This window comes from Aedes albopictus, chromosome 1 (assembly GCF_035046485.1).
Source record: "Aedes albopictus strain Foshan chromosome 1, AalbF5, whole genome shotgun sequence".
In the NCBI taxonomy this organism is placed as follows: Eukaryota; Metazoa; Arthropoda; class Insecta; order Diptera; family Culicidae; genus Aedes; species Aedes albopictus.
Window position 1 is genome coordinate 149,709,245 of NC_085136.1, and position 27,261 is coordinate 149,736,505.

General features: G+C 43.9%; 1 protein-coding gene across 5 annotated transcripts in view; it reads left to right on the forward strand.

Annotated features, from left to right (window-relative positions):
• Positions 1 to 27,261, forward strand: part of LOC109425028 (fasciclin-1) — a 622,197-nt gene that overhangs the window by 52,998 nt on the left and 541,938 nt on the right. The window lies entirely within an intron of this gene.

Sequence of the window (27,261 nt, forward strand, 5' to 3'; positions counted from 1 at the left end):
GAAATTTCTCCTGGGTTTCCTTCAAGAATTTCCCTGGGATTTCTTCAGATTTTTCTGGTGTGCAATAAATTAAAATACACTGAAGTTTTTTTTACGACGGTAATGGTACCGCGTAAAAAACGCGTTTAAAACACGTCGTAAAAAACTCGCGTTATTTCAAAAACCGTCGTAAAAAACCGCATTATTTAAAAAAAAAACGTCGTAAAAAAGTCACGGTAGATGAGGTCCTGACTATTTTGCGTGTTTTTGAAAAATCGCAGATTTTTTTAACGACGATTTTTGAAATAACGCTGTTATTTTTAGAACGGACGCGTACAAAAAAACCGCGTGAAAAAACCGCGTAAAAAAACCTAGTAAAAAACTTTATTGTACATAGAAACAAGAATCAAAACATCAGATATTTTCTAGGGATTCTTTCAGCAGTGTTTTCAGAAACTTCTACAGGGATGCTTGAAATTATCCAGTATACTACGAATTTCTTTAGACATTTCATCAGAAATCCCTTCGAAATATCTCCAGAGACATCTTTAGAGTTTTATAGTTTTCTTCAGGAATTCTCGCAAGAGATTTTTGCAAAAGCTCTTTTATGGGGTTTTTAAGAAGTCGCTCTCAAAACTTATTTCAAAATCCTACGGTGATTCCATCGAAAAATCTCCCAATGGTTCTTCCGAGGATTCCTTGATGGTTTCTTGCAGGAATGCCTACAAATGTTTATTTTTCATATATTGCTCCTGAAGTTTAGAGATTTCTACTGGAACTGTTGTAGGTAGGATTCTAATAGGATTTTTTCCGAAGATTTCCAGAAATTGCTCAAAAATTACTAGGAGAATTCTTAAAAGAATCTCTGAAGGATTTGCAAAAAAAAAAAATCCTGTCCCATCCAAAATAATCCCCCAAAATACATACCTGGAGATACAAAAAAAAGTCCAAAAAATTAAAGAATACTAACAAAGATAGTTGAACCGTTATACAATGATCACGTACCATATTAAGAATTGAACCATTACCATGAACTTGCTGAACGGCTGACAATTGTGAGCATTTACCAACTAAGCTATTTGTCACACTCAGCTGTAATTGTATGGTGGATTGACCGATTAAAAAGCCAATATTGTTAAAAAAAAGTTAAAGCCGCCAAATATGTATTTAGATACATAGAAGCATTCCGAATCTATGACAAAAGATCGAAGGTTAAAAGGTCGAAAGGTCGAAATAAAAAATAACTAGGACAAAAGGTCGAAAGGTCGAAATGACAAGCGGTCAAAAGATCGAAAGGTCGAAATAACAAAAAAATAACTAGGATTAAAGGTCGAAAGGTCAAAGGGTCAAAAGGTCGAAAGGTCGAAAGGTCGAAAGGTCAAAATAAAAAATAACAAGGCCAAATGTCGAGAGGAAGAAGGTTGGAAGGTCAAAGGCTCGAAGGCTGTAGTTAGTAATTAAACTGAAAGGCCAGGATTCGTTAGGTACGAAAAGCGGATTTCAAATTTATTCAAGTACCTGCAGCGCGATGATTTACACCAGGGGTTCTCAAACTTTTCCAGCTTGCGACCCACTTTTGATTTTAATAGAAACTGGCGACCCACCAGTACGTTTTTATAATATTTTAGTATTTTTAAAGATTGGATTTTTTTTATGTTTTATTTTTGCTACATCTTCGGTTGTGGTTTAGATCTACTGTGACTTACCTAGATATTTTTTTTTTCGATATCAAATTTCAGGGCTTTAGTTATGACAACTTCAGCTTCGGCAGGATTATTTCAAGGATTATTTTAGGTACTCCTTCAAGGAGTTCCTGGAAAATTTCTCCACTCCTTCAGGAAATGCTGAATGTCAAAAATAAAAAAAAAAGTCAAAATAAAGTTAAGTTGCCCAAATAATCAGTTTCGGTAAACTCCCTGTCTCAAGAATTTGCAATAAGTTGTTTTTCATTCCAATCATTTCGACTCCATGCCATACTACAGAGCTTCGCAAATTTTAGAGAGTCTATCAGACATTTTAGAATTAAAGAAAACTTTGAATTTCTATAAAGTCTTCGGTAATGTTACCCTTCTACAGAACTCCAAGAATTTCATGTCAAAGAAGGTGCCGTAGTTGCGTAGTTTTTCCAAATCATCATGACGTGCATAAATTTAAAGAACAGATCTGGTTGGAAAAGCTACTCTATAATTACGGCGAATGGCTAAGCACCAAATAGAATTTCTAGAAAAAAAGTTATGCTGGTTGGTTAAATAAGTCTTATCGATTTAATATAATCCTGCATACATACATACTTGTATTTTATTGCCTTCACTTATTCAACTGTTCTAATTCAGTAAAAGTTTGTCCGAAGTTCGACAAGATTTCATTAAGCTAAAACCAAAGATCAGTAAAAATAAACAAATAATTCGGTGGAAATCATAAAACAGTTTATTTTTGCCGGTTTTAGTATTAGGATTTTTTTCTGAAATTCTAGCTGCTGAACCTGGCATGTAAAACTACATGCAACTGCAACCAAAAACTTTAACTCTTGAAAATTTTATCATAATCCTAAACCTTCTGATTGTGAACCCATGTAGTAGCGTCAATATTCAATATAAATATTTCATTCAAAGAGTATATTATGATATAAAAGTTTGAATAGTATTAGGGAGAAATCGCATCCCTTGAAATAAACCTGACGATGCTCTAATAGAGTAGGTATTTCTAAATTTCGAAAATGACTAGCTATATAATTTGTTATAAGATAAAGTAGACATTAATTACATTTTCGCCAGAAACTCCGCGACCCACCAAGAATCAGCCCGCGACCCACCAGTGGGTCGCGACCCATAGTTTGAGAAACGCTGATTTACACCATAAATATTTTTCACATTGCGTCACTCATAATCAATATGCGTTTTTGGATGGAATAAAAAGAAATGGTCAAAACGAATAGAAAAATTACGTATAAAATATCAAAAATGCAATGTATAATAAGTACATTGAACTAGAGGTAATTAAAAAAAATAAAACGTAACGTTGATCTTCACATCTTTTGATATTTAAGTAGATCTTTGTAGGAGATCTCTTTGGACATATTGAAAATCAAATTTAAAATAATCGCTGTGATAGTATAACTAGAAAGAACGACCTATTTTTAAAAGAAGTAAAAATATTATACACGATTATATTATTAGTAAGTACGCCAAAAATTATCAAAAAGCATTACTAGAAAGAACAGCCTATGTTCAAAAGAAGGTAAAATTATATAGGAAACAATAATAGTAGTCACACCAATAGCTGTAAATATGTTACTACACAAAATAAATAAAAAAACAACATAAAAACATGATTTGAAATAGTTTACTTATTTATTGAATTCATTGCATTGGCAAAATTATATTAAAAAAAAAATATAGTAATAATGTCAACAACTGCCAAAAAGCATTACTAGAAAGAACAGCTTATCTTTGAAAAAAGGCCAAATTATATAAATGAAATTAATAGTAGTAACGCCAATAATTGTTCAAATTAATCATGCATTCTACAACAAACTAGTACTAGGAAAACACCAACATTTATTAAAACCTACTGTATTTAAAGGTTGGATTGCCGTTCCGTCAGGAAATATTGTCGACTTCTTAGGAATAGTGTATACTTGTCATATAATCCCGAGCAGGAATGCATAACTGACACATAACTTGAGAATACCAAAGTCAGGTATCATACCAAGACAAGGTATTGGTCGGTTATCCAGGTGTTGAAAATAACTTATTTTGGTATTTTGTAGGTATTGATACAATACCTCAATTAGTTATTGGTTTAGTGTTGAGGACTGCTTGAGGTATTATTCAATTATGGAAAAATCGCTACTTGTATGGGAAAATCGCCGATTATTTTTTAAGTATTGCCATACCTGATGTCATTATTCACGCGTTATGCACATAATACACATCAGTTATTATTTTAGGTATTTTACCTCTTATGCAGGGCTACTTAATACCTCATTTAGGTTGTAGGTATTCGGTTTTCCATACCTGAGTTAGTTATTATTCAGCTATTTTCTCCTGCTCGGGATATAAACATTCATACAATGACAGGCCAAGAAAGCCCTTCAATTAATAACTGCGAAAGTGCTAAAAGAACACTAAGTTGAAAAGATGCAGACCTAGCTGCAGTGAGAATGTAAAGTAAGAAGGAAGAGGAAAGAGAAAAATTATGGTTATTTTAATCTTCTGTATCATCGTCATTGTTCCCCTTCATCCATTTTTCAATTCGACCTATCGACCTTTTGTCCTAGTTTTTTTTTTCAATTTCGACCTTTCGACCTTTTGACCCTTCGGCCTTTCGACCTTTAGACCTTTTGTCCTTTCGACCTTTTGTTTTAGGTATTTTTTTTTATTTCGACCTTTCGACCTTTTGACTCTTCGTCCTTTTGACCGTCGACCTTTTGACCTTCGACCTTTTGTCCTACAACCAAGCATTCCACATCCGTGAAAAATGTTAAGGAAATGGCACATAAATGGACATGAAGCTGAATATCTTGGACGTCGGATGACGTTCCATTAAAGTGAATGTCGCTCGTCAGAACCGATTCACACCACTTTTGCCCCTGATAACCGTAATGAGTTAAAACTTATCAGCAGTAATATATCACAAAGTTCTCGACAGAGAAAGAAATCACAAGCCCCACGGCGGCACTGCATCCTGCAAAGTAAAGGATTAGCAAGTTCCATTGAATAACTCATGTGTTGTTCTACCTTTGTCTGGTACATCTCAATGGGAACAGAAAAGGAAACACCACTCTTCCACGTAACAAATACGGCGAAGGCGACGGCGATGCGGCGTGCCACGAGAAGACGACAGTAAACGAAGCTGTTCTCCCGTGAAAAATCCACGTGCTAAGCAAACTGACAATACACCATTGCAATGCCGCACCAAAGTGGGTTCACCATTACTCCTCTCTCCTCTCTCTCTCCTCTTCTTGGCGTAACGTCCTCACTGGGACAAAGCCTGCTTCTCAGCTTAGTGTTCTATGAGCACTTTCACAGTTTTTAACTGAGAGCTTCCTCTGCCAATGACCATTTTGCATGTGTATATCGTGTGGCAGGCACGAAGATACTCTATGCCCAAGGAAGTCAAGGAAATTTCCTTTACGAAAAGATCCTGGACCGACCGGGAATCGAACCCGTCACCCTCAGCATGGTCATGCTGAATACCCGTGCGTTTACCGCCTCGGCTATATGGGCCCTGTTCACCATTACTGTGCACATCTTTTCGCGTGTTTCGGTTTTCCATTGTTATCTCTATATTTTCTTCTGCTGCATGCGAACGGCAAACGGCGAGCTAACTACCGACATGTATCAAATGCAGTCAGTTCCCCCGGTACGGATGGATGGCTGCAACTTTTTCCTTCCCTACTAGGTACTCGGCGGCTTGGGGCTGCTAGGAAAACTTGGCCAACCTACTAACGTGACACAGCAGAATGAGGTTTATCTGCGGATGGGAAAAGTTGTGTATTTAATGGTTGCCGCCAAGCGCAACCTGATTGCCGAACTGATTTGGGGTGTGACATTGATCTAATAGTGCGGCGGATGCTCCGCGAGTCAGTAGGGCACTAGGTGGTAGGTGCAGTGAAAGCAATTGCATGCGATCGAAAATGGAAGTCGGTGCGAGAGTTTTTGCTGCGGCATTGATGGGATGACGACTTTTGCAGTGTACAAACATAACTGGCACATTTTATTTGTACTTTTTTTACACGTACAATCCATAGCTCTGTGTTATTATGACTACAGTGGTTTTTCGTTTTTGTCACGGTTCTATTTAATCACGCTCCATTTTATCACTCTCGATTTTAGCAAGGTATTTTTTTCGTTTATATCACGTTATGATAATTGATAGAAATATTGCCAAGCATATATTCCAAGCAAGTGAATCGTCATCAGTCTGATACTTTGCACATCAGTAGCTCGCATCTAACAGTCTCTACAAATAATAATATTGAACGAAAAGTAAATAATATTGTTTTTCTTCATAGAAGATTTCGTATTATGCTTCTTTCAAAACGTAGTACTAGGTTTTTTCGAGTATTTCAAACAAATTCTTCAATGCAAACTTTACCTCATACTGGGGAAAATTCGTACATGAGAATTTCATGTTCATCCTTTCATTTAACCACGACATTTGTTGCTTTCCCTTCATGTTATTACATTCCAACTGGAACAATGTCTGGTTTTCAGCTTAATATACAGTATGCGGCAGGAAAAAATGCGAAAGTGTTTTCCAACTTCAAACCTCGTTTTCGTTCATTTGACGTTAACCAATCTATGCTTCAACGTTCCATGATCTCTAATAGGCTAGTTTTCTGAAAAGTTAATTAAAAATTTTCCCATTTTGGTCACTAACCTTTACAGGGCGGCGTCTGAAGCTGAAGACTATCAGAATTTTCAAACCGCAGAAAAGTACACAGGTCGCTAAATTTCGTATCTGATGAAACAAAATGTTTAATTTTCTCTACAGTATCATCAAATATATGTACTAATATCATCTAGTATGTGAAACTACATGGTTCTGGATCAGTGTGGTCTGGTTGTTCATCGAATTTAAGCTAATTTTGTTACTGTTATAGTCATTTTATTCAATGACCATTGGGCGCGCAGTTTATTGATGCCCGCATATTAGGCTTACATTATCACATGTTAAACATCAAATATGTTCATTTTCATTTTTCAGTGCTAGAATATAGACATTGACTGATACACTGCCATGAAAAAATATTCATATATGTCCTATATTTAGCGTGCAATAGTGCCTTGAACTTTTCGCATTTTTTCCTGCCGCACCCTGTATGTTTCAACAACTATAAACTAAGAACTTTTCTTTCCAATGTCACTAATGTAATTATAATACGTTGTAGATAATCATGGATATACGTCTTCAACAAAAAACATAAAAATATTTCAAAAAAAATGTAAAATTATTGAACGGAACTGTAACCCAATGCAACTTCCGTCAGTATGATGATGAAACATAACTAACAACTTACCAACCAAACTATAAAAGCAGATCAATATGAGACTCCCAAAGACATACAAAAGATGATGCAAAAATGTTTCGCAATGTTTTTTCATCCATTTTTTTTCAAACATCCAACATAACGTTAGCCATATAGCCGATCTTTTTCCAAAACAAAGTTCAACCCTAGGGGCAAGACAGATACAGCGAGAGTAACTCTGTTATCGAAGTGTTGCTCAGAATTCCTCTGGATAGCTTCGGATCACTCTGGTTTTCCCAAAGTGTTGCCTGATACCAGTGAAAAATCGAGCAGTCTTGCCTGATTTCCCGCTTCATAGAGACGTTTCTGAATGGATTCGAACAAAAAGAGTTACTCAGGATTGCTCAGAGTCTCTCCGGATTGCACAGTGTTTTGCCCCTAGGTTCAACCCTGACCTCTGTCGGAACGAGTTGAGGGTATAAACTACAAAAAATATACATTTATTGCATACATACATTTAAATCAGAGGGCCCATATAGCCGAGGCGGTAAACGCACGGGTATTCAGCATGACCATGCTGAGGGTGACGGGTTCGATTCCCGGTCGGTCCAGGATCTTTTCGTAAAGGAAATTTCCTTGACTTCCTTGGGCATAGAGTATCTTCGTGCCTGCCACACGATATACACATGCAAAATGGTCATTGGCAGAGGAAGTTCTCAGTTAATAACTGTGGAAGTGCTCATAGAACACTAAGCTGAGAAGCAGGCTTTGTCCCAGTGGAGGACGTTACGCCAAGAAGAAGAAGATACATTTAAATCGTCAGTTTCCTTCAGAATTTTCTCCTCTTTTCCATTTTTTTAAGGATTACCTTAGGAATCAGTCTAGACTAGACTTTTTTTTTTATTGAACCTTGCCAGGATTCCTTTCAATATTGCTCCAGGAAAATCTTCCAGGAATTTCTTTCGAAAACGGTTTTTTAGGTTCTTTAGAACCTTTCATGGATCGCTTCAGAATTTCCTCTTGAATTTTCTTCGGAATTTTCTTCTCCAGAAAATTCTTCAAAAATTCTTCCATGAGTTTCCGTAACAAAATCCTTCATTGATTATTTTTTTAGAAATCTGTACGAGAATTATCGAAAGAAAACATGCACGGATTCCTTCAGAAATGGATTCAGCGATCCTGTAAGAGAACTACTGGTTTTCTTCAAGGATTTCTTTAGAAAATCTATCACAGTCTCCTTTGGAAATTGCTACAAATATTTGAACAGAAATTCTTTCAGGGATTCCTATTCTTTTAGAAACTGCCCTGGAGATTTCTTCAAAAATGCCCTATAAGATTCCTCTCTTAATTTGTCCAATGACAGGAACATCTATGAACTTCATCCAAAATTAATCCATGGATTCCTTTAGAAACTACTCCAGGAATATGGTCTTTAAATCTGACAAGCTTTGTGTCAGAAACTCCTGTTGCCGAGATTCTTTGTTTCAGAAATTCTATCAGGGATTCCCTAAGATATTTATTGATGAATTTCACCAAGAGTTCTTTTATGAAGATTTTTATGGGTTCTTTCTGAAACTCCATCAGGAATAACATTAGAAAATCTTCTAGGGAATAATTCATCGTAAATTTCTCCAAGAATTTCTTCAGAATTTTTCACAGGGATTTTTTGAGAAATCATTTCAGAACTGTCTAATATTTTTTTTGCAGCGGATTCTTCAGAAAGTTTTTCCAGATATTCCATCAGAAATTGGGCCACGGATTTCTTCAGTCTACCATTCAAAGTTTCCACATAAATGCATCCTGAAACTTTTACAGGGATTCTTCCTTATCATTACTACTGCATTACTACTCTCAGTAAGTCAGACAGAAATTCCTCCAGAGATTCCAGCAGGACTTCTTACAGATTCTTTCAGAATCACTTCAAGATATTCTTCCATGTATTATTCCAGAAATGTGGTATTTCCTCTATTCCAAGTATTTGCAAATATTATTCGAAAATGTTGCGAAGGAATTTTTACGGAAGTTCATTAGAAATATCTCAAGATTTTTATAGGATTTTTGCAGACGCTCATTCATTGCAGGAATACTATCTCCAAGAATATTTTCAAAAAATTCTCCAATAATTTGATTGCAAGGATTTCTCCAGAAACTTTTCTATAAACCTCTCAATATTACTTAACTCCTAAAGCTAGACTTTACAAATGCTGGTGTGAGTGAGAAATGGACAAGTTGAGGTGAAATTTGCGAAAAAAATTACTCGTCGTTTCGGTGAAACTTGAAGTCACGACTCCTACATTGAAATAAATTTTGTTGTGGAAACTACCGATTCCATAGTAAAGTTAATAAACGTATCTATGATTCTCAACCGACAACAAAATCTGTGAAGTTCACTGCAATATTATTATTATTACTATGTATATATTTAAGACACTTTACCACTTAAGTGGCATTCGTGTCTGAACTGCAATATGATTGAATAACAATACATTGCAGTAAATATGACTAAAAGCGTAGTCGCCTCAACAGCAAAACATTGTTAACCGTTATGTGTCCGACAAACTTTTTGCTTTTTTCTACACCGGCCACATAAGGGTAAATTTTTGCTGGATACACATCTAACAACACAGTATGGTTAAACAAACAAAGCCCTGCTATTAAATTGAGATTATTTTTGGTAATGTTAACTGCAGTGCTAGTTAAATTGACAGTCGAGTAAAGTACAAGACACTGAAGACGACCTAACAGTTCAGGTCGAAATACGTATCTGTCAAAGGATGCAAATTCTTAGCGGAATTAAAAGGAACAGCACTTAACACGATTTTTTTACCTAGTGTTTTATTGAAATTAACTGGTAATTATTGTCGGTTGAGAATCATATGTATGGTTATTGATTTTACTATGAGATCGATAGTTTCCTCAACAAAATTTATTTCAGCGCGTTACCTCTACAGCACGAAGAGACACGAAGATATATTGATTAACCTGAAATCAAGTTCAACTCGAGATCTTTTCCACAGACCCGAACTTCTTTCGAATGATTTGTTCATTTCTCACTCACTCACTGAGCCGCGAACATTGACAATTATTTAATTAATTATACCCTCTCTAGAGATTTCTGGAAAATTTCAGGGATTTCTTAAGAAATTTCAGCAAGGGATTTCTTTAAATGTTATTCCACGGAGTTTCCCAGAAACTCTTTAAACAATTTCTTTACCAATCCTACAGGTATCAGGTATCAGAAGGTCGGCTCCAGAGGCACATTATCCTCCATATGGGACATTTGTGTCATCGCCATAATAATAGCCTATTTCATCATCTACCTGAGGGAAAAGGAAGGAAATAAGGATAAGGATGGGGATAAGGACAGGTAGGGGAAAAAATACCCTGGAAGAGGGCACTAACGCATAAGCGTACCACAATGGGTTCAAACAGCGCCCCGAAAAGGGCACTGTGACAACGCATAAAGCGAAAGCGATCCTATAGCTATTTACCACAGCGGGTTCAGAACAACAGAATATCCTGAAGATTGAGGTTTCTGAAGTGAGTTTCACTTAAAAAGTGTTTACCGAATACTCGGAAACGCAGTTGCGCAAAAACTGGCAAATTATATACGATACGAAGTTCCATAATCGGATTCACAGCTATCTCATACAGACGAAACAACTTGCTGAATTTTCGCCATGTGATAGCTGAGTTGGCAGTGACCGATCAATGTTTTGACCAGAATGCTGCAATTCTGCTTTGACAGATTTGTAAGATACTTCGCCACCCCAAGAGATGGCTCAGTACAATACAATTTGGTTTGACGACATGACCCCAAACTAACTATTTCAGTATTGTCTGTGTTGGGTGACAGCCCAGGTGTGAATTGGAAGCTTGACCCAACACTTTGATATCGGAATAGTTGGCTCAGGGCCAATGAAGTCATGTGAACTCATCAGCCAATTCATTTCCAGCGATGGCCAGGTACCCATACAAGGTGAACAGCGTTTGCTGAATTCGCCTCCTCGATTTGAGTTCGACAAGCGATAACTATCTTCGACCTGGGGTTAGCCGAAGTAAGTGCTTTAATAGCAGCCTGGCTATCTGAACAGAAGTATATTACTTTGCCCATGACGTGCTGTTGAAGTGCTGATTTCACTCCGCACATAAGAGAAAAGATTTCGGCCTGAAATACAGTGCAGTGTCTACCAAGTGAGTAAGACTGATACAGCCTTAGCTTACGAGAATAAACACCAGCACATGCTCGACCTTCGAGAAGGGAGCCATCAGTGTAACATACGATGCTGTCTGCAATACTTCTTTCCAGATATCCAGATGTCCACTCTTCCCGTAAAGGGATTTTCGTGAAAAATGTCCTAGGGTGCCTGTACCAGTTATCGCACTACCTAAGAAGAACTATTTCTACAAAAATAAGAAGAAGACCGTCGAATGTCTTCGATATGTCAAATGATTGATTAGTTTTCATACTTTACAGTTTTACAGTTTTAGTATTTATTACGGCGTGTTCCAATGATAGGAACCCTGTACCAGTTATGAACACATTTGTTAATTTGGGTTCCACTTCGTACTATTTACATGCATTCCTTATGGGATTAGCCATAACTGGTACACTATGGCGAAATAGGGTGCAAGGAAGCCGAAAAATTAAGGAAAATGATTCATTCCCATCGTAATTTGAGCAAATTGTGAAGTTTAAATGATTGCAATAATCTTTTGTGAACGTGATCTGTTGTTCACAAAAAAAATTCTTGTTGATTTGCATCATTAAAGGTTAAAAATCGAATATGGCGAATTTGCTATAGCCATAACTGGTACACTGAGCCTATATGGGGAATTAGAAGCAGTTGTAAGATCACTTGGAGCAAGGACAATTTTGTCCCAATTCAGCAAAAGTGGAAACCATCAATGAGGTGTGTTTTGATGTGCGGTTCACAGGAGTTTCCTCTAGTAGACCGAGTACCCGTAGACGGTAAGTGCAAGAAAGTGCTTCTTGTTTGAGATGAATGTATAGTGAAGCAATGTCAAAAAACCGTTATTATTGAGTTGCCTCAATAGCGTATCTGTTACGAGATTCCACAAAAGCAGCGGCAAGACTCCCCCTTGGGGGCATCCAAAAACACACAATTTCCTAATCCCTGCTAGACGCAATGTCGAGAAGAGATATCGGTTTTTGAGCATTTGATGAATCCAATTGGAAATCATTGGAGATATACCTTGACTCCGTGCGGATTCCAATATAGCAACGAAAGCACGTTGTCAAAGGCACCTTCGATATCTAAGAGAACGCCCAAATAAGATTGCTTTTGAGTGAATGTTTTCTCGATATCGTAAACAACCTTGTGTAAAAGAGTCACAGTGGACTTACCAGATTGGTAGGCTTGTTGGTTCACATGAAGAGGCACGTTGGCCAGATGAACATCACGGATGTGATGATCCACAATGCGTTCTAAGCATTTCAGAAGAAAAGAGGTCAAACTGATAGGTCTGAAACTCATTGCTTCTTCAGACGACGCACGACCCACTTTCAGAATAAACTTCACAGTAATATCCCGTTTTTTTTTCAAAACAAGTTTGAAATAATCAAATTCCTTCCGTGGACAATATGGGAAGGTGTAGGGGTCAAAGCAAAGTTCACGCTTGTCCACTGGGAGGGGAGAGGGGGTCAAAAACCACGATTTTTCTGTCCACGTGGTATATGGACGGTCCCTAGAGAGTTTCTAGAGAAATGTATGAATCCATGAACTAATGCAGTAATACCTGAAGGAACCCCTGGGGAAATTCAAACTATTGTTTAAGAAAAGTTACTGGAAATATTTCTGGATTTTTAAAGAAAATCTTATGAACAATTTCCGAAAGAATCCCCGAATTTTTGAAAAAAAAAATCCCCTGGAATCGTATCTTTTAAAGAAACGTTTGGAGAAATTCTTGTAGAAAGCCCTGAAAAAAATAATGCAAAAATTTTCGGAGAGATCCCACAAAAAAAAAAAAACACCTGGAAGAATTTCTGACAATATTTCTGGAGGATTTCTTTCAGAAATGTTCGAAGAAATACATGAAGGAATACATGAATGAACTTATTAATTAATCTGCAGTGGCGAGACCCACAGAATTTGGCAACGTACACAGATCGTTGCAAATTAGTAACTGGTACACACTTTTTAGTGGTCTGGAGATTATGCACTTAGCCTTAAGCCTTGCACCTTTTAGTGCTAGGCGGTTTTAGCGTGCTGTAGAAACCTCGAAGGAATTATTGTTGAAACCATTCTAGGAAATCCTGAAAGAATCCCTAAACCAATGTCTGGCTGTGCCCCTTGAGGTCATCGTAGAGTAATTGAAGCTCAGTAGTATGGTAAACGATTCAATTTAAAATTTATCTAAAACTGAACAATTTGTTAGAACATGTCATGTTTTTGAAATATTACGAGCGATATTAACATTTAGTATATGAATCCATTCAAAGCTTGAACTATACCAACTCCAAATAATGTTTCTGGAACCACCGGCACAACTAACTCAGTAGTGGTCGGAGAGCACGAACTTGCATGGCTTCTGAAATGCAGGCAGGGAAAAAATGAACAAGTGCTTTTCTGTTGACGACACAAAATTGCATTTTTTTTTATTTCTCTGTCTCCCTCAGACCTCGCTCACCCAGCACGCAGCTAGCATGCACCGCTTCCGGCTGTGGATTTAATTTGTTTGAGTTCTGATATACTTATAATTGGTCCTGGGGAAGCCATTTACCGCTGTGTGTTCCGAGCTTTCATCCGGTCGGTCGGTCGGTCGGTGGTGTCATGCCAGAGTGTGGCAAAGATGTGTGGGTGGGGATCTGCTTCCGCAACAATTATGCCAACCAACGCGTGCCAACCAATCAACCACGCACCACCAACTGCCCTGATGCAACTGCAACTATTTAAACACGCTACTGATTTACGATCAAACTTTATGAAATCACGCTTCGGGCGTCAACGTTGCTGCCTGCGTTCGTTGGAAGGTGACGCGACGCGCCCTGATCAAAGGGTCAAAATTTATTAGCAAACATGTTGCGATGCGTCGGCGGCGATGAGAGGTCAGCAAATAATGAGCAGCATGCATCACTGGGTCACGTAATGAACCCACTTTCCGCGGAAAATTCACCTGTCAGCACAGCTCAGTTCAGGTTAATTGACAAACAACTCATTCCGGAATGCCAAATTTAATCACAGGTCCAAGCTCTGGTTTGCGTGGATGCCGCAGAATTGCGGTTGTACTCATGTGGACTGAGCAGCCGATTATTTTCAAACAATTTATCTAACATTTTATGTTTTCGTAAGCTTATACCTAGCGCCCCTAGAATACATCGTCTCCTTGCCAAGTAGTATCTTGCCTCTGCTACGATGTCCTGCTGGGTTCCAATCTAACGCTTGCTTGCATGCATATATTGCGTACCGCAGGCATCTATTTATGAAGACCTGCAGCCATTGAGTGTTCTCCACTGATACACGCCAGGTTTCACTGGCGTACAGCAGCACAGATTTCACGTTCGAGTTAAAAATTCGGATTTTGGTACGTCGACTAATCTGATTGTTTTTTCCATACGTTTCTTGACCTGCAAAGACCGTCCTTTTTTTTTTTTTCCTTCTAAACCATAGGGGGATAATCTGCTCAACAGACACCCTAACAGAAGGTTAGGGTAGTGTAGGTCTGACAGGCCGTCTTCTACAACAAAAGTAAAATCCAGGACTACTCTCTCCTCGTACCCACTAAACCATTCCTATGGTCGCCAAACCCTACGTCTCTCCGGAACCACCAAGAAGGTATTGCTTCAGAGAGGGGCTAGTGCACATCGCACCCACAAGGTTAGCTGCGTAGCCTGCAGCAACGAACATCGATGACTCGCTTTGGAGAGTCCATCACGGTAGCATGCTGGCGCTTAGCCAGTTTCCCGAGTGGTCCTCGCCACTCCCTTTGTCCTCGGAAGGCGGGCAGGGTCAACCCCGCCCGCGCCCTACTGCTGAGCGGACATCAAGAACTGATGCCCACGTGCAACCCGATCTGACCTGCCCGTAAGGAAGGGTATCATTACCCTTCAGGCCCTATCAGATGCACCCGTAGGTTGCAGACAGCAGGATCTCACCTACCCCGACCCTTGCCGGGGACCCCTTTCCAACCACGGGCTCGGATCCAACCCAGTAGACCGACGCCACGACAGCACCACTACCGGGACTTCCTCTCCGCGGCCACTTAATCGTTGTAAGGGTCGACCTCGACCGCAGGGCACCGGTATGACCTACGAAGCCGACTCCGAACCCCTGGACCACCTCTTGTACTGCATCTGGACTAGCCATTCTCCGAGTCCACGCGCCACCTCCTCTGTAGCTCCCAGACGATGTGGGTAATAGCCGTTGAAACGGCGTTCCAGCCAAACTCATCCCTACACATCCTCTGGACCAAGTTGTCCGGAGTTGTGTCCTCCCCGCATGTGGCAAGCATGCGGTCACGCATTGTGCGAAAACGCGGGCACACGAACAAAACGTGTTCCGCCGTTTCCTCTAAACCATTGCACACTGGGCATTCGGGAGAATCCGCATGCCCGAAACGGTGTAGATACTGTCGGAAGCAACCATGACCTGTAAGGACCTGTGTCAGGTGGAATGTGACTTCCCCATGGCGCCTATTAATCCAACTATCTACCCTCGGTATCAACCTATAGGTCCACCTTCCTTTGGTGGAACTGTCCCACGCGCGCTGCCATTTGACCATAGAGGCCATCCTGACAGTCTTGCGTATGCCTCTTGTGCCGCGCATTTCGAAGCACTCCATGTCCTCACTGATAAGAATGCTGATAGGCACCATACCAGTAATGACGCAGAGAGCGTCGTGTGACACGGTACGGTACGCGCTCGCAACCCTCAGGCACATAAGCCTGTAAGTACTTTCCAGCTTCCGTCGGTAGCATTTAGTACTTAGCGCGGTGCCCCACGCCGGGCCGCCATACCTAAGTATGGATGTAGCAACACTAGCCAGAAGCTTGCGCTTACTGGCGTACACCGCAGAGCTATTGGACATCATCCGGGACAGTGCCGCAATAGCTGTGGAGGCTCTTTTACAGGCATAATCGACGTGGCTACCGAAGGTAAGCTTATCGTCGATCATCACGCCCAAGTGTTTGACGGAGCGCTTTGACAGGATAGTACAGTCTCCTACACTGATCTCCGTCTGCTGCTCCGACTTCAGGTTGTTAACAACCGTCACCTCTGTCTTGTGGTGAGCCAGCTCCAGTTTCCTGGACCGCATCCACGCCTCCACAACCTTGATCGAGTGGTTGGTAGTCAACTTCACCTCCTCGATCGTTTCACCGTAGACTTCGAGCGTAATGTCGTCGGCAAATCCGACAATCACCACTCCCACTGGATACTCTAACCTCAACACCTCGTCGTACATGACATTCCATAACACCGGACCCAGGATGGAACCTTGCGGGACTCCTGAGGTTATGTGAAAGCACTTCCGACCCACCTCCGTGTCGTAGACTAGTACACGATTCTGAAAGTAACTTCCGAGAATCTTGTACAGGTACTCCGGTATCCCCAGACGCAAGAGCGCATCGGCAATAGCAGACCAGCTGGCGCTATTAAACGCATTCCTTACATCAAGAGTCACTACCGCGCAAAAGCGAATTCCCCTCCTCTTAGGCTCGAGTGCTTTCTCGGCGGTTTTTGTAACCGACAAGATAGCGTCTACGGTGGACCTCCCCTTCCGGAAGCCGTACTGGTTACTCGAAAGACCATTTTCGCCCTCGGTGAACCGCAACATTCTATTGAGGATGATCTTTTCGAGCACCTTCCCCGCCGTGTCAATCAAGCATATTGGTCTATATGCCGACGGGTCTCCGGGTGGTTTCCCCGCCTTTGGCAATAGTACCAGGCTCTGCCTCTTCCAAGCTTCTGGGAAAACTCCCTCGTCCAGGCATTTCTGCATAGCAGACCTGAACATCTCGGGAGCCTCTGCAATAGCTACTTTTAAGGCTAGGTTCGGAACTCCGTCCGGACCTGGGGCCTTACCTACGCTAAGGGACTTAGCTATCCCCGCAAGTTCCACATCGGTGACCCTTTCCTCATCGCCAGCCCCAGCCCCCGGCTGTCCTACGAAAGGAGGCCAAGGACTAGGATCATGACGCGGAAAAAGTCCTCCAATGATCCCCTCCAACATCTCTGGAGATTGCTCTGTAGGAGCCATCACACCTCTCGTCTTGGCCATAACGATCCTGTAGGCGTCACCCCACGGGTTCGTATTGGCACTCTGACAGAGACCCTCAAAGCAGGCCTTTTTGCTTGCTCTTATCTCGGTCTTAAGCGCGGCTTTTTCAGCGGCGAACACCACCCGCCGTTCGTTTCGCTCTTCCTCTGATCGTGCTCGCTGCATCCGCCGCATAGCCCGTAGGCAGGCGCGGCGCAGGTCCGCAATCGCGTCGGTCCACCAGTAAGCCGGTGGCCTCCCATTTCTAGGGTGGACTCGCCTAGGCATGGTCGCATCACACGCACGTGAGAGCACCGCTACCAGCTCGTCGCCGTCTAAACCGATTAAGTTTCGCTCACGGCGGAGCGCCTCCCTAAATACCCCTTCGTCGAAGTATGATGTCTTCCACCTGCGAGGGCTTGGCCTTGGCCTAGCTGCCTCTTCTTCTATCCGCTGTCTGCTGTTATTGTAGTCGATACTGTAGCGAACCGCCAGGTGGTCGCTGTGAGTGTAGCCATCATCTACTCTCCAGTTCGAACTACTTGTTAGGCCAGGACTACAAAAGGTCACGTCAATAATTGACTCCGCTCCGTTTCGACTAAAGGTACTCTTGGTACCGACATTAGCCAAGTCGACATCTAAGATGGCCAGTGTTTCTAGCAGGATCTGACCCCGCTGGTTCGTGAAACGGCTTCCCCATTCCACGGCCCAGGCATTAAAGTCGCCTGCTATTACCACCGGCCTTCGCCCTGTTAGCACGGTCGTTAAGCGGTCCAGCATTTGCGTGAACTGCTCGATCGGCCACCGCGGAGGCGCATAACAGCTACAGAAGAAGACCCCGTTTACTTTGGCGACCACGAAGCCCTCATAAGTAGTAGACACCAACTCCTGAACGGGGTATTTACCCGTCGTCCATATCGCCGCCATTTTTCTGGTCCCATCCGCGACCCAGTTGCCGTTACCGGCGGGTACTCGGTATGGGTCCGATATGATGGCGATATCCGTCTCCCACTCAGAAACTGCCTGACAAAGCAGTTGCTGAGCCGCATCACAGTGGTTCAGGTTCAGCTGCGTTACCTGCACTGTGATTTGTTGTTCACTGCGGCTTTCTTGAAGGCCGGGCACCTTGGGCCACCCATCGGATGTCTGTTGTTCGAGGATTTCCCGGTACAGATCATGCAGATGGGCGGACTCGTGCAGCTTTGGGCCTTATGACCTTCAGCGCCGCATCGCCTGCACAGTTTGCGCCTGTCTGGGCCTTTGCAGTCCCACGACTTGTGTCCTGGTTCCAGACACCTGAAGCAAACCTCTGGTGGCTCGTGGAATGTCAGGTGACATACACACCAACCCACCTTTATGCTCCCTACTTTAACGGACTTTTTGACGTCCGCCACAGGTAGCTGAACCAAAGCTATCTGTGTCCCTGCTGGCCCTTTCCGTAGCTTAACGGCTGCGGCGGCCACCTGCACATCGCACTGTTGCCGCAGTGCCGTGACGAGCTCTTCCACTTTGGTGATCTCATCGATGTCCTTGACCTTCAGAGTCGCCTCATGTGTCAGAGCCCTCACCTGCACACCCTCACCAAGGACCTCTTCTGCCAGCCTCTTATAGGCGGCGCCCTTGTGCTCCTTCTGGCGCTTCAGCTCCAGGATCATCTCGCCCGTACGAGTACGTCTAATACTGCGTACGTCGGCTCCAAGACCCTCAAGCTTGGCTTCGCTTCGCATCATCTTCAAGACGTCCGAGTACTTGGACTGTTCCGTCTTGATGACGATAGCGTCGCTTTTCTCGCGCTTGGCACCTGCCCTCCTACGCCTTGGCTTGGCGTCCTGCGCTACTACCTGCGGATTCGCCTTCTTCTTCCTCTTCCGCTCTACCTTCGTCCAAGGGGGGTCCTCCCCTTGGATCGCCCTACTCTGTGGCTGTTGAGGGCCCACTAGCGGTCGCAACCCCTTGTTCCCATCGTTCCGGGACGGGCCAGCCTTTTCAGGCCCACCCTTCCCAGCTTTCCGGGAACCATGGCTGGGGTCCGACCTTCCGGCATTATTACCGACTTTCGGGGTAATGATTCGCCTGGCCTTGCGGGCACCGCCAGACAGCTCCTCGCCTGACGGTTGCCTCGCCCGCTTCTGCGATTGCTTGCCCCGTTTGTCGCGAGCAGTCGATCCGCCTTATTCGGACTTCCTGCGAAGGAGAAGGCCTTCGTTTGGGTAAACTTCGGCACTTTCTCATTTGCAGGCTCCGCTGCTGCAGCAGTCAGCAACGCGAGTGCCGCGTGCTCCTGCTTGGCATCGTCGATCGACGCCCTAAGTCGAAGCAAGGTCGTTTTCAAGTCCTTGCTTATGTTCGACTTAGTGGACGCAAAGTCGATGATTTTGCCAAGCTGCTGCTTAGCCACCTCTATTGCGGACAGTCCTTTGGATCCTCGGTTGACGGCCCTCAACAACCACGCTCCGTCCATAACCTCCACCGGCTGGCTTGCCGGGAAGTGGACTGGAGCACCCACGCTTGAGCTGCGTACGCAACTCCCAGCGCCTATCTCCTCACTTCTCCTTGTCGGAGATCTCATCAACCCGCTTCTTGCGAAGGGGTTGATCCCACCACTATTTCCACCTAGATTCTGATTTTTATTTGACTTCATGATTAAATCCCACGAGTAGCACGGGAAAGAATGTCCACCACGCCAGAGCCCTGCATTAACGCGGTAAGGGACAGCTTACTGTGGGGGATGCCCAGGTACCCCACAGGCTCCGTTAAAGATCGAGCATCTTTTTCACCCCCTCGATCACTCATTCCTCAGCACGGGTCGCTTGACACCTTGAATTTGGGTTAGTAGTCCTATTCTTAGCCGGCGACTACGCGGCTGACTCGCAAGCGGGGGGGGGGGGGTGCGTCAGGCCCCAGGACTTTAGTCCCTGCTGCCCCCAACACCGTCCTCGCCTTCTTAATCCGTGCACCTATGTCGATCTTGGTGCCTCCATCGGCCGCCATTTGGCTACCAAGATATTGGAAGCTTTCAACATCCTCCACTGATTGCCCAGCTACCATGTAGCTGGAAGGGTTGACCGTATTTACATCTGTTGACGTTGATGGTAAGACCTGCCGCCGAGGAGCAATCGGCAAGATCATCGAGCTTACTCTGCATATCAGAGCGCCGTTCGGCTAAGAGAGCACGTCATAAGCCAATTCGAATTCATTTAGGCTGCCACAGCAACTCACGATTTGATTCACGATCAATCGCAAATACCAAGATCCCGTCGATTACGATAAGGAACAATAGCGGAGATAGGATACATTCTTGCCTCACTTCAGCAACGACCCGGATGTCATTGGACACCGTTTGCAGATGAGTCGATAAGAAGAGCGTCCAACATAGCTCTGATCCTCACAAGTTCCTACCTCATGCTTCCACGGGTTCATCGATGACATAGACCACCAGCTAAGAGTTGTGTGCTTAGCTAGTAGTGCAGCCTGTACACTGTTGTCCTTCTGACTTCAGCTAGATTAAGGAGCTAGATTGTCCCGAGCGTCTGTTCACAAAGGAGGTGCGGCTCAAACAGCGTCTCTTCTGGCATCCAGCGGCTGAATATGAAACGCTGTATCGCGTCAGCGCTGTATGGCGAACTTTGCAACCAAATCGGCCATGTGTTGGTAGATGGCTGACACTTCTCGGACGTCATTGATGTTAGAACTTTTAGGGGTCCCAACATCGACTCAGATCACTACCTCGTAGTTGGTAAGATTCGAGCTCGGTTATCAACCATGTCGGACTCTAAGAACAGGCGATCGATGCGTTTTAACATCCAGCGTTTTTCAGCAGACGGTACGGTAGCTGGACGAGCGGATAAGTGAAATCAACGAGAGCGATAACCTCAACACTCTGTGGGAGTCTATCCAAGCAGCGATGAGTACGGCAGCGCGGGAGGCACTGCTCAAAGACGACCTAATAACGGGTGGTTTAACGAGGAGTGTCAGAGAGTAAGATGAATGTCGTCAGAAGCCGGATGCTGGTGTCTGGGATCCGGCTGAGCAGGGAGCGATATAAAGAAGCGAGAGCAGCCGAAAAACGAATCCACCGCATACAGAAAAAAAAAACCATGAGGAAAATGTGATTGCTCAGGCGCAAGAAAGTATGGAGCAGAATGATATGCGGAGGTTTTACGAAACTGTCAATGGTGTCCGGAGAAAAACAGCGCCTTGCTAAGAGACTTGAAGGAAACTTGCTAACAGACAAAACAATGGTGGCTGCCAGGTGGAGAGAGCACTTCGAGTGAACTGTGGGAATGGAAGAGCGACAGACAGAATTCGAAACGACGACGACGGACAAGCTGTGGAACCTCCTACGCTAGACGAGGTCAAGACAGCCATTAGAGGGCTGAAGAACAATAAGGCTGCTGGTAAGGACGAACTCCCGATCGAGCTTCTCAAGCACGGTAGTGAGCAGTTGTATCAACTCTTACACCGTATTACATTGAATATATAGGAAGAGGAAGAACTACCTGCTAGTTGGTTGGATGGTCTCATTTGCCCTCTATACAAAAAGGAACATCGACTGGAGTGCGCGAATTACAGAGGAATAACACTTCTCAATTCTGCGTACAAAATTTTGTCCGGAATTCTGTTTGACACGCTGAGGCCGATTGAGGAGTCCTTCGAATACCAGGCGGGTTTTCGTGAGGGCCGATCAACGATGGATCAGATGTTCACCCTGCGGCAGATTCTCGATAAATTTCGGGAGTACAACTTGCAGACCCATCATCTGTTTATTGATTTCAAGGCGGCGTACGATTCAGTGAAGAGAAATGATTTATGGCAGATTATGATCGAACATGGTTTTCCGGCGAAGCTGATTAGACTGGTGGTGATGAAGTGGTGCTAGGTGGTGAAAAGTTTGATGTTGTGGACGAATTTGTTTATCTTGGTACCCTAGTAACGTGCGGTAATGATGTTACCCGCGAGGTGAAAAGACGGATTGCAGCTGCGAATCGGGCCTTTTTCGGTCTGCGAAACCTGCTGAAGTCCCATAGGCTGCAAACGAAGACAAAACTCGCGTTGTACAAGACTCTGATTCTTCCGGTCGATTTATACGGCCATGAATCGTGGGCGTTGAGAGAAGCTGATCGGAGAGCCTTTGGACTCTTCGAACGTAAAGTGCTGCGAACAATACTCGGCGGTAAGCTGGAGGACGGAATCTGGCGGCGTCGCATGAACCAAGTATATAAAGAGATGAATATAGTGAAGCGAATAAAACACGGCAGGCTGCGATGGGCTGGGCACGTAGCTCGTATGCCGGAGGAACGACAAGCTTAAACCACATTCAGCAGAGAACCAGGAAGGGGTCGTCACCTTCGTGGCAGGCCGCGCACACGGTGGCTTTTTGCAGTTGAGGAGGACCTAAGGGCTTTAAATGTTCAGGGTGACTGGAAGCGATTGGCCCAGGACCGAGACCAGTGGACGCGAATGCTTCATTCGGCGTAGACTCACCGATACGAGTTGTAGCCCATCAAGTAGGGTCTTATACCATTTGTACCTATTTTGGGCACTTGCCGCTATAACTAAGTTAATTTCAAACCGATTGATTTGAATTATTGTACAGAGTTAGATACTGTGCGTGCCTAGCTCTATACAAAATTTAAAATCAATCGGTTTGAAAATGACTTAGTTATAGCGGCAAGTGCCCAAAATAGGTATACCTGCCCAAATGGAACAAGATCCTATCAAGTAAGCATACGAACGCAAAATGACATTCGGTGTTGGCAGAGGAACAGGCTCTCAAATAACTCTTACCTGAGAAGCTACGTCTTAGTTGAATCGTTACCGTTCTGTTAATCTGTTAATTACTCTCTTCTACATTGATACCAAGTTGATTGTTTTCTAATTAATCAGGCAAAACAAAACCGGCTTCATCGCCGCCAGTCAGTAGTGACTGATGGAGGCGAATGTAGTTTCTTGTGGGTTGACTGAAGAGATCCTTCAGTCGACTCTAATTAGCTGTGGATTAATCTGTCAGGGAAATTTGCTTTAAAACCAACTGCGGATGCCCATCAAAAAGCTTGAAAGGTGATGTTTTAATCTTAAGATAAGATTAATCCATTATCCCCTACCCTGCATATTATTCTTGATTTCCTTCAGAAGTGGGATCCTAATATGGATGAAACTTGCTTCCCACTTTAGTGAACCATGAAAATCTCCACCAAGTAACTAATATCACAGACAATTACTACAGAAATGCCCTGAAGAACCCGAGCAGAAGGGCATACCTTACAAATACCATGCGAAGAGCAACATGTGCTCTAATACCTAAAATTGTTATTGCTGCATTATTCTACGAAATGTTATGAGAATATCACAATATTTGAGCAGAGTTTGGTATTGATGTATTATTTATTGGTTTAGCAGTGAAAATAACCGAAGAACAAGATTTGCTATTACATCATGAAGTCATCGAACAAATGAAACATACAATAACAATAAATGTTATTAGTTTGTTATTCAATAACTTTGGAATAACAAATACAGCACTTGAAATTTTAGGTATGCATTCATTATTGAAATAACAAGACTTGTTATTTTCTAGGTGTTATTTATACAAAATTTTGGTATTCATTTTTGTTATTTTGCCTCTTATTACCACCTAATGAAGGGCATATCAAGGTATGGTAGTATTTAAGATAAATACCTTGATATGTTATTCACTTGTTATTTTCTTCTGCTCGGGAAAAACAGCCCAATTCGTAATTTCAAACAAGGTCTCAAACAAACTAGAGGATAATGGATGTTGCAAAATTGTCATCATTGTATCACATTTACATGTACATTGAAGGTCCCCCCATGAAGACATCGTTACACGAACTTGTATCGGAAACGTGCTCTGTTCACCACAACCGTTTAATCTTGGCATTCGGTTGGATTCATGCACTCATGTCTTCAGTACATACATGGGCTGGTTCCATATGGTACATCCGTATGTTTTGCGGTGCGGAAATAGTGCCACAACCTCGTACTTCCACCGTAATCGCGACATCGCACGGTCGTCGTAGGTAAACCATCTTACCACCACGCGCCCCGCACGAAACGGATGCTGTTTAATCACGTCTGTAATGCCAAAAAGCTCTCGCCGTGGCGGTAAGTACTTTCCGCGTATGACAAATTGTATCACAGCCAGATGCGGTTCCCAGCTGTGCCCACTTTTGACTACGGAAGCGCGCAAGCCAGAATAGAAACCACCACAGGAACAAGCGGCGGAAGTGTGGATGATATGGTTTCATAATCCACCCACCTCCACCACTATAGGCACTATGTAGCTTCAACTAGGGCTAACGATAAACAGGGTTAACGAGGATATTTAGCGAGCGGACGATGCTGTTGCTGACATATGTGGCCAGTTCGAGGGCAGACGGGGTTGATCGCTGGCAAAGGTTACCGTCAGGGAATTATAATTTAATTAAACAATTCATTGTCAGTATCAGCACGTTTGCCATAACCGATTAACCATATTTTTTTCGTGAAACCGAATACATAATGTACAGGGTCGGTCAAAATGTTTGGAATAGGCAACTTTTTTATCACTCCCAAAAAATTCAACATGCTGTAACTTTTGATAAAGTGCATCAAACATTCTTAAATTAAACCCTACGTCACTCCGGAACCACCAAGAAGGTGTTGCTTCAGAGAGGGGCTAGTGCACATCACACCCCCCTAAGGTTAGCTGCGTAGCATGCTGCAACAAATATCGATGACTCGCTTTGAAGAGTTCATCACGGTAGCATGCTGGCTCTTAGCCAGTTTCCCGAGTGGTCCTCACCACTCCCTTTGTCCTCGGAAGGCGAGTAGGTCAACCCCACCCGCGCCCACCGCGCCCAACTGCTTAGCAGACATCAAGAACTGATGCCCACGTGCAACCCGATCTGACCTGCCCGCAAAGGAAGAGTATCACTACCCTTCAGGCAATATCAGATGTACCTGAAGGTTGCAGACAGCAGGGTCTTCACCTGCTCCAGCCCTTACCGGGGACCCCTATCCAACCGTGGGCTCGGATCCAACCCAGTAGACCGACGCCACGACAGCACCGCTACCGGTGTTGAGGCGCCGCAGTGCCTCAAACGGGGATTTTCTTCCTCGCAAGAAAGAAAAACGCACAGAAAGTACTTTACACTAAAGCACTTTATTTCCTTCTAACTTTGCGTTGTCGAAGCCACGCAAACGCTTATACACTTCTACTTCGCGTTGTTGAAGCCACGCGAACGCTTGTACACTTCGAAATACACTTATCACTACTTGACCGTTTGCCGGGTCAAATCAAACTGTTTCGTTGTTCGGGATTGCGGTGCTGCTTATATAGTCCCTCAGAGTGCTTCTGGAATGTTCTATAACTTTTCCGGATAGAACATTCAGGAACTTTCCTCCATTCTGGCTGCACTGCTCGAACGAAGTAACTCAAGGTCACTCACGAGCGGCCTGCACATGTTCTTCCCACTGGGTGCCGCCGCAATGACGCGCGCTCGCTCGCAGCTGTCATCATCAATCATCATCGTCATCATCGTCGGTGGTGAGTGGTCCCGCACTGTCGCCGTGTTTACGTTTGTGGGAGCTCGAGTGACGCCGTTCAATCTCGTAGGGGAAAGTGGGGCACTTTCTTCACCGGAGCGTCCGATGGGCGCGAACAACCGGGACTTCCTCTCCTCGGCCACTTAATCGCTGTAAGGGTCGATCCCGACCGCAGGGCACCGGTATGACCTACGAAGCCGACTTCGAACCCCTGGACCACCTCTTGTACCACATCTGAACTAGCCATTCTCCGAGTCCACGCGCCACCTCCTCTGTAGCTCCCAGACGATATGAGTGATAGCCGTTGAAACGGCGTTCCAGCCAAACTCATCCCTACACATTCTCTGGACAAGATTGTCCGGAGTTGTGTCCTCTCCACATGTGGTACGCATATGGTCACGCATTGTGCGAAATCGCGGGCACCGAACAAAACGTGTTCCGCCGTTTCCTCTAAACCATTGCAAACTGGGCATTCGGGAGAATCCGCATGCCCAAAACGGTGTAGATACTGTCAAAAGCAACCATGACCTGAAAGGACCTGTGTCAGGTGGAATGTAACTCCCCAATGGCGCCTATTATTCCAACTATCTATCCTCGGTATCAACCTATGGGTCCACCTTCCTTTTGTGGATCTGTCCCACGCGCACTGCCATTTGTTCATAGAGTCCATCCTGGCAGTCCTGCGTATGCCTCTTGTGCAGCGCATTTCAAAGCACACCATGTCCTCACTGATAAGGATGCTGATAGGCACCATACCAGTAATGACGCAAAGAGCGTCGTGTGACACGGTACGGTACGCGCTTGCAACCCTCAGGCACATAAGCATGTAAATGCTTTCCAGCTTCCGTCGGTAGCATTCAGTACTTAGAGAAGTGCCCCACGCTGGGCCACCATACCTAAGTATGGACATAGCGACACTAGCCAGAAGCTTACGCTTACTGGCGTACACCGCAGAGCTATTGGACATCATCCGGGACAGTGCCGCAATAGCTGTGGAGGCTCTTTTACAGGCATAATCGACGTGGCTACCGAAGGTAAGCTTATCGTCGATCATCACGCCCAAGTATTTGACGGAGCACTTTGACGGGATAGTGCACTCACCTACACTGATCACCGCCTGCTGCTCCGACTTCCGGTTGTTAACAACCGTCACCTCAGTCTTGTAGCCAACTCTAGTTTCCTGGACCTCATCCAAGCCTCCACAACCTTGATCGAGTGGTCGGTAGTCAACTTCACCTCCTCGATCACCGTATAATTCGAGCGTAATGTCGTCGGCAAATCCGACAATCTACACTCCCACTGGGCACTCTAACCTCAACACCTCGTCGTACATGCCATTCTATAACAGCGGACCCAAGATGGAACCTTGCGGGACTCCTGAGGTTATGTGAAAGCACTTCCGACCCACCTCCGTGTCGTAAACTAGTACGCGATTCTGAATGTAGTTTTCGAGAATCTTGTACAAGTACGCACAGCGCATCGGCAATAGCAGACCAGCTGGCGCTATTAAACGCATTCTTTACATCCAGAGTCACTACCGCACA